This window comes from Haliotis rufescens, unplaced genomic scaffold (assembly GCF_023055435.1).
Source record: "Haliotis rufescens isolate VD_foot unplaced genomic scaffold, xgHalRufe1.0.p SCAF_5, whole genome shotgun sequence".
NCBI lineage: Eukaryota > Metazoa > Mollusca > Gastropoda > Lepetellida > Haliotidae > Haliotis > Haliotis rufescens.
The window spans coordinates 52,357,495-52,366,316 of record NW_025964223.1 but is presented as its reverse complement, the minus strand read 5'-3'; positions in this window follow the sequence as shown (position 1 = coordinate 52,366,316).

Genomic DNA, 8,822 nt, shown 5'->3' with positions numbered 1-8,822 from the left:
GTAACTCCCAGTATGTCACTTCTTCTTTCCTTGCTATTATCAAATTCAGTTGAAGCAAAGAATTGAGGTTCAACCCCAGGTATTGGAGATAATGCTACATTTATTGAAGAAAAAGAAAAAGAAGATACAACCTTATAACTTTACTTAAAAGTCCTGAAAAGTATGTTTATGAACAGAGAAAAAATACAGGTTACATTTTCAGAATAATTATATATTTTTGATGAAGACGAAACTCATACAATTGCTCATTTTGCAGGATAAGAATTTAACACCAGCCTGCTAGCCCGTGGCTTGTACAAATTCATGTGCGCAAGTACAAATTTCCCCATTGTTTTAACATTGCAAGGGTATTTTATATTAACCCGGCTAGTAAAGATTTTGAGTTTAGCTCTAGCCCCTTTTTGGCTATGTTAGTTTTGTTTTAAATGTTAATGGCCATGATGAGGCTGAATGTACTACGAGGAAGTCTGTGACAGAACTACGAGGAAGTCTGTGACAGAACTACGAGGAAGTCTGTGACTGTACTACGAGGAAGTCTGTGACAGAACTACGAGGAAGTCTGTGACAGAACTACGAGGAAGTCTGTGACTGTACTACGAGGAAGTCTGTGACTGTACCACACCAGGGAGTCTGTGACTGTACCACCAGGGAGTATGTGACTGTATCACCAGGGAGTCTGTGACTGTACTACCAGGAAGTCTGTGACAGTACTACGAGGAAGTCTGTGACTGTACCACCAGGAAGTCTGTGACTGTACTACGAGGAAGTCTGTGACTGTACCACCAGGAAGTCTGTGACTGTACTACCAGGAAGTCTGTGACAGTACTACCAGGAAGTCTGTGACAGTACTACGAGGAAGTCTGTGACGGTACCACCAGGAAGTCTGTGACTGTACCACCAGGAAGTCTGTGACTGTACCACCAGGAAGTCTGTGACTGTACCACCAGGAAGTCTGTGACTGTACTACCAGGAAGTCTGTGACGGTACTACGTGGAAGTCTGTGACTGAACCACCAGGGAGCCTGTGACTGTACCACCAGGGAGTCTGTGACAGTACTCCGAGGAAGTCTGTGACTATCACCAGGGAGTATGTGACTGTACCACCAGGGAGTCTGTGACTGTACTACCAGGAAGTCTGTGACAGTACTACGAGGAAGTCTGTGACTGTACCACCAGGAAGTCTGTGACTGTACTACGAGGAAGTCTGTGATGGTACCACCAGGGAGCCTGTGACTGTACCACCAGGAAGTCTGTGACTGTACCACCAGGGAGTCTGTGACTGTACTACCAGGAAGTCTGTGACGGTACTACCAAGAAGTCTGTGACGGTACTACCAGGAAGTCTGTGACTGTACCAACAGGGAATCTGTGACTGTACCACCAGGGAGTCTGTGACTGTACCACCAGGGAGTCTGTGACGGTACTACCAGGAAGTCTGTGACGGTACTACCAGGAAGTCTGTGACTGTACCACCAGGGAGTCTGTGACTGCACAACCAGGGAGTCTGTGACTGTACCACCAGGGAGTCTGTGACAGTACCACCAGGAAGTCTGTGACTACCACCAGGGAGTCTGTGACAGTACCACCAGGAAGTCTGTGACTGTACCACCAGGGAGTCTGTGACAGTACCACCAGGGAGTCTGTGACTGTATCACCAGGGAGTATGAGACTGTATCACCAGGAAGTCTGTGACTGTACTACGAGGGAGTCTGTGACTGTACCACCAAGGAGTCTGTGACTGTACCACCAGGAAGTATGTGACTGTACTACGAGGGAGTCTGTGACTGTACCACCAGGGAGTCTGTGACTGTACCACCAGGGAGTATGTGACTGTACTGCCAGGGAGTATGTGACTGTACTATGAGGGAGTCTGTGACTGTACCACCAGGGAGTCTGTGACTGTACCACCAGGGAGTCTGTGACTGTACCACCAGGGAGTATGTGACTGTACTGCCAGGGAGTATGTGACTGTACTATGAGGGAGTCTGTGACTGTACCACCAGGGAGTCTGTGACTGTACCACCAGGGAGTATGTGACTGTACTGCCAGGGAGTATGTGACTGTACTATGAGGGAGTCTGTGACTGTACCACCAGGGAGTCTGTGACTGTACCACCAGGAAGTATGTGACTGTACCACCAGGAAGTATGTGACTGTACCACCAGGGAATCTGTGACTGTACCACCAGTAAGTCTGTGACTGTACTACGAGGGAGTCTGTGACTGTACCACCAGGAAGTATGTGACTGTACCACCAGGGAGTCTGTGACTGTACCACCAGGAAGTATGTGACTGTTCTACGAGGGAGTCTGTGACTGTACCACCATGGAGTATGTGACTGTACCACCAGGGAGTCTGTGACTGCACCACCAGGAAGTATGTGACTGTACCACCAGGGAATCTGTGACTGTACCACCAGGGAGTCTGTATTAACCCCCTGGAAATGCTGAGTGTACTAAAATCATCTCACTTCTCTTCAGTATTCCACGAGGATGTCATTAAAACAAAGAACACTGCTGTTAGCATCCGTGTGACTGACAGATTTTGTTTGATATGTTTAATCCCCCGTGGGGGTTCCAGATAAGAAAAGGTCCCCTTTGACCTGTGCGTGCTGGTTGATTGCTTGTCGTCTACACAAACTGTGGATTGATGCTCATGATGTCAATCACTGGAGTGTAAGAGGCAGTTACATAATTTGGGTGGTCAGGCTTGGTGACTTGGGTTGATTGCATGTCATCCTACCTAGACTGCAGTGGATGCTGCTCATATGAATCAGTGGTTTGTCTGGTCCAGACTTGATTATATACCAGTAGCTGGAATATTGCCAAGTTCAGTTTAATAAAAAACATGTACCATTCAATGCAGCCTTAAACACAAAAAAACCCAAGTGTTTGGCCCCTCTTGAGGCGCTGACTCAAAAAGTCTCTAACAAAGTTGTTGCCCTCCCCCAAGAGTATTAGACGGTTGGTTCGATACACCCATGTCAGAGCAGGAAATATTAAAGGATAGGTTTCACACATTGTCCCCTTTTAGGGAACTGAACTGGGGTATATATATATGGTTAAAGTATTTCTCTCATCTGACTAGACCCCAGTTCACATAACTGTGAGTACAAACATAACAAAACAAACTAAAAAATATTATTTACAATTTATTACAATCTGTACATTTATTCAATTTGTACAAAGTCATAATTTTAATGATTTTTTTACACATGATCATACTGATTAGTCATATTGATAAAATCAGTGCACAGCTTCCACTCAAAAATAAATATTCATACCAGATGAAAGGAACACAATGCCAGCTCAGTCTGCCCATGTTGTAAGAGGCAAATGTGCTCATTTAAGTCCCAGGGGCTGCTGGCATTGAAGACAATCTTTTCAACCTGTATCGCACAGAGAGAAGACATCGTGTGGGTGATGGCACAAAACTTTTCAAAACAAGAGACTGTCTGGCTGAAACTTCCAAGACATCAATGCCTCGTTCTCAGTGTTTCAGTGTATTATGTCTCGTGGCAGCAGCTCTTCTGCGTATTTCTCTTCACGAATATTGCAGGGGAAATACAAGGGTAATAATCCCTTGTACACATCCTGCAACATAACAGCGATACAACGTGTCAACACAATACAGCTTATGTGGACATCAGAGTGATGTGAGTCAACCTGGAGAACGTAACATTTCATTGCCATCGTTTGTAAGAACAATGAAAGAGTGAGTATGGTTCAATGCGCTTTAAGAAATATTCCAACAATATCACGGCAGTGGACACCAGAAATGGGCTTCACATGTTGTACCCATGTTGGAAATTGAACCCTGGTCTTCGGCGTGACGATCGAACGCTTTAACCACCAGGTTAACCCACGGGACAATGATATTGCGAGGTCTGTTTAGGGTAATAATCAATGTCTGATCATGCTGATGTCAAAGGAACAAGATCAGATTTACATTGGTTCCATGTGCTTTTCACAGCCAATCCTTAAAAAGGGAAAAGATGTTGACAAATTGTTTAACTCTTTCAAGGGTTCGCTTGTATAAGGTTACAATCATTACATCATGCTGAGCTCCTGTTCACATGTTATTGATAGGTTGATGAGTTTAAGGTTATGTGCAATGCATATTCTGTTCAATGTTGGTGAAAAGAAAGATGGAGATGGTGACACTACACCAGAAACAAAGCTTTGGTGGCAAATATTACCGGGTTATCTATCAAAATAGAATGGAGATATAACACACTGAAACATTGAGCAAGTCAATCTCTTCTCGATTCACATATTCATCTCTGTTACACAAACAGAACCAAAACATATAGTCTCAACAACAGCAACAAATTGGACATTGCAAAAGATTCTTGAGGCAAATGAGAGCTCCAAACGGACAGCTTTTATAATATGCTGTTCTACAACACAAGTAAGTTGTCTTATTCTAAACGAACACGAAAGAATCAGCTATAGCCATTTTTCTTTATTAGGAAGTCATTGTCCAAAATCTTGAAACAGTACAGGAAGACATAAAAATATAAAAAATATCACATCGGCCATTCGTGTCTGGCCACTTGAATTACATACCAATTAATCATACATAGTATCCTCTAGCATCATCATAATAATAGAAGAACAACTAAACATAGCTGAAGGTCCCGACCCTACTTCATCAGCCCCAACTAATCTGTTACCTGTTGTCACACCCCACAAACATAAGGATATTGACCACATACTAATACTGAATGATTTTGAAAAATCTGCTACTTGCATTCTATTTTAGTTGTGTCTTCTGTACCACAAATCTACATCACTAACACTCTACAAACCTGAAGGGGAAGGAACCCTCAGTCATGATGTCACGGTAAATCTCATGTTTTCAATCTTAACACAGCCAATCACAATGCAGCATCAATTTCATCCTTATTTACCGATTTGACACAATGATCTGTCTTCAGTTGTAAACTGCATGTCTTATTGGTAAAATTTACACAATGAAGCATTTTCCTAAGGAAGATTCCTGCTAGTAACACACTAAAAAAAATGGTGAGAGAATATGTCCTTGTCACACACAGTGAGACCCATTTGCAGGCTACCATCCTGATTACAGACAGGACCAAGTATCACACTATATATACAGAGAGAGGGTGAATAATGGTTAGCACAGCAACCAGCAATATTCCAGGCATATCACAGCTAACTAGAAGAGTGTTTGCAAGGAGCTGCAAAAACAGAAGCAGTCCCTCACCGTCTGTTCTGAAAGGCCCCAGAAATCTTCACCTACCACCATGCATTTTCACCCTGATACCATTACCTTCGATTCAGTTAAATTAATACATGCTCCGACCTCGAGCCAGACAACAGTATCTCGCTTCCAGATAGAATCTAATGAGGAACAAAGATTCACTGAATACTATTTAGTTCACTGAACATACGTTGCTAATGACTTTCACTGTGACCTTACAACCTTGGAAGAGCCTTTACCTTCAAACAAACTTTGCTAATGACCTTCACTGTGACCGTACAGCCTTTTCAGAACCTTCACCTTCAAACATACTTTGTAAATGACCTTATGTTTTATTGACCTGCAGTAACTGCTTCTCGGGTTAAAATGAACTTTTCCTCAGGTTATCACCTTGAGGATGACCTTGACCATGTTGAGCCTTGACATGACTTACCAATGTGGAATAAACAGACATAAAGGAGACAAACTGGATACAATATCACTGAAATATCCCAGCACCTCATGGCTCCAAAAACAAAGTGCAGCAGTGGTTAATTCTAACAAAACCTTAAACGCATCCTTATCAACATGTTTAACAATCTAGACAGGCAATCCAGTGGTTGATAGCATGAACACATTCCTGATGGGAGTTGTTTCATCTGGAGGAATCCATTTCAAATTACCACATGTTTGTTGCCTTCCTCCAAAATTTGAACTTAATAATCCAAATACTAGAAAACAAAAGTACCATCCCCTTGCATCACCATCTGAAATCTGTGAACCCTGTCAAACCGTATCCTCAATAAGAACAGGCTATATACTTCACTCACACTGTACAGATCTGCATCTGTCAATCAGTCACTCAATAAGATAAAGGTTCAAATGTCACTCTTGCCAAACTGATCTGTTTATTAATGGTACTAACTGGTATAAATTAATGACTGACATAGATCTACCATCAACTCAAGTTTTGACTCTGTATCCAAGGTCAACAGGATCAGCCAGAAGATTTTACCACAATCAGAGTGAGTGAGTGAGTTGGGTTTAATGCCGCTTTTAACAGTATTCCAGTTATATCGTGGTGTGTCAGCTTAATGTGGGAGGAAAGCCCGAAGTGATGCAGGTCTCAGACGTTTACCACTTCGGTGGAACCCACGAGCATGGGTATGGTGCTGACAAACCTAGAAACATAATCGGGGCGAACCGGGATTCGAACCCACAATCATAGGTTTCTGGCATGCCCAAGGGACGCAACTCTGCACAACGTATCGTGGCACCTTAGACGACTGGGCCACCCGTGCCCCCTACCACGATCAGAGGTGTCTAGACTATGAGGCTGTGAATGTATGTACTAACACAAAATACTGATCCACAACTGTCATTGTCTATAACAATCACCTAACTACAGAATAACCTAGGTGAAGCACAAGAGGAATAGCTACAAGTGATATACAGGCTATATATGAACTAACAATGTCAAATGGTGCGGAAGCATTATTATTATTATTAATATCGTCATAAATTGTTTATTCTACTTTATGTAAAAGATACTGCACATTTAACTCCACACGGCCAAACAATCCAAATACACACTGATCAGTGAAATTCTGATTAATGTAAATGATCATATTTCACTAATTTCATATTTTGATCTGCAGCTGAAAGCACATGACATGGTTCCTTATTTGTGTTAAAATTTACAAATAAACTAAAAAAACAAACCTGTTTGTTTCATTACTACCCTTAGCTTACATCAAGCACCACTGTCCCATATTTGTCTCATGATATGAAGCGACAATAATAATAAGCTTGTACCCTGCTACAATGTGGCACACATCACATGCTTCAAACTACAACTACCAAGGTCATCCTCAGAAACATACTTGTGAACGTACTTGCCTGGTATTTAACACTGTCATAGGTTGGTAGAAACATTTTTTCTAGGTTGATTAAAACTCAACATCCGTTAGACAAAAGAACAGGGATGCCTCTCACAGGATACACATCATCAAGATTCTACTGCTAAATTGATAAAGATTAAAATATCAGTTGTTCCCAAACTGATGTACAGTAGAACATGGATATATAACAAACTACAAGGGACCTGAGAAATCAGTTTGTTATATACATTTTTCGTTTCAGATGTAGTTCGTTATATACGTTTTTGCTTGGAAAGTCCGCCATCTTGGATAAAACAGAACGCCGTACACGTGATTTGTTTTACAGACAAGATTAGTCCAATTACATGTACGGGTAAGATTAACATTAAGTAAGTTTAACAAGGTTGAATCGTCACCGCTGATTGTGTTGATTCACAGCTGATTGTGTATAGCCAATTGTCAGTGACATTTGACACTGAATGAGATTTCTCAGTTCGCTATACACATCACTAATTAGTGGTATTTGGGCTTGGCTGTGATCAGATATCAGTTCGCTATATACGTTAGTCGCTGTAGAGAGTTTGTTATGAACGTAAATTTTATATGATAATATTTAGGAGATAAATCAGGGATTTTGTAAGAGTTTGTTGTATCCCTTTATTCGTTCTATCCGTGTTCTACTGTACTTAAAAAGACTAAAAGATCAGTTCTTCCAATCGTGACTAGAACTTTGAAAGAGTTTGTCTTGTTATGGAAAAGAAATTGTTATTATGACTAATAATTACCTTTTTGATCAGGAACACTGATCATATAGGTTATTGCATCTAGTTCAACAGACATATGTGAAACATATATCAACTCACTGGTAAAATAATACCAACAAGCTTATCTTACGGTCTCATGCGTATTCCGGCGATAAAATAGATCGGGGTGTCCAGGCTCTGTGACCATGTCATACCCCGACAGCTTGGATTGTTGTTCACAATATCTAATCCTGGACTGCCTGGTCCAGACTCGAAAATTTACAGGCTGCTGTCATATAGCTGGAATATTGCTGAAATCGGTTTAAACATTGCTTAGCATACAGGGGAAATATACTAACCACAACATCCCCTACTCACGGAGAGGAGACAGCAAATATTATGTCAACCACATGATCCTAAGACCTATAACAATACATGATGCATGGATTTCACTGTCAAAACGTCAGGACAGTCTAGAGACTATTTTCCAACAAAACCTGCAAAGTATTTTGGATGCATGCATTTTAACTATAATTTAGAAAACATCCTATACATACCTTACAAGTTTACAATATTAAATCAGCGTTACAAAAACGATAACCTCTGAATTTTCGGAGGATCTACCTCAACCCTCGATCCACCTACATCCCAGAGGTAAATGGTAGGTGTAAGGGACTGGTCATATATTTTAGAGGGGTGGGGGATATATGTCCTAGGACTGTATGATACTTCACTGACACCCTCCCCCCGTTTTATCTGAATAATGTTTGCAGTTATTACTTTTCTATTTGAATAAATAGAACAGGAATTTTTCATACACTCCACCCAATCTCATTAAAACCAGATCTTAGTTCTCGCTTTGCTAAACAAAGATCTGAGGACATCTCATTAAGGCTCACGTCAGAACGACCTTTCATCCAACCAATCAGAGCGTCGCTTGCCAGATTATGAAAGTGACAGTCGGAATGTGTTTTCGAATCATGCAACCACGAAATATT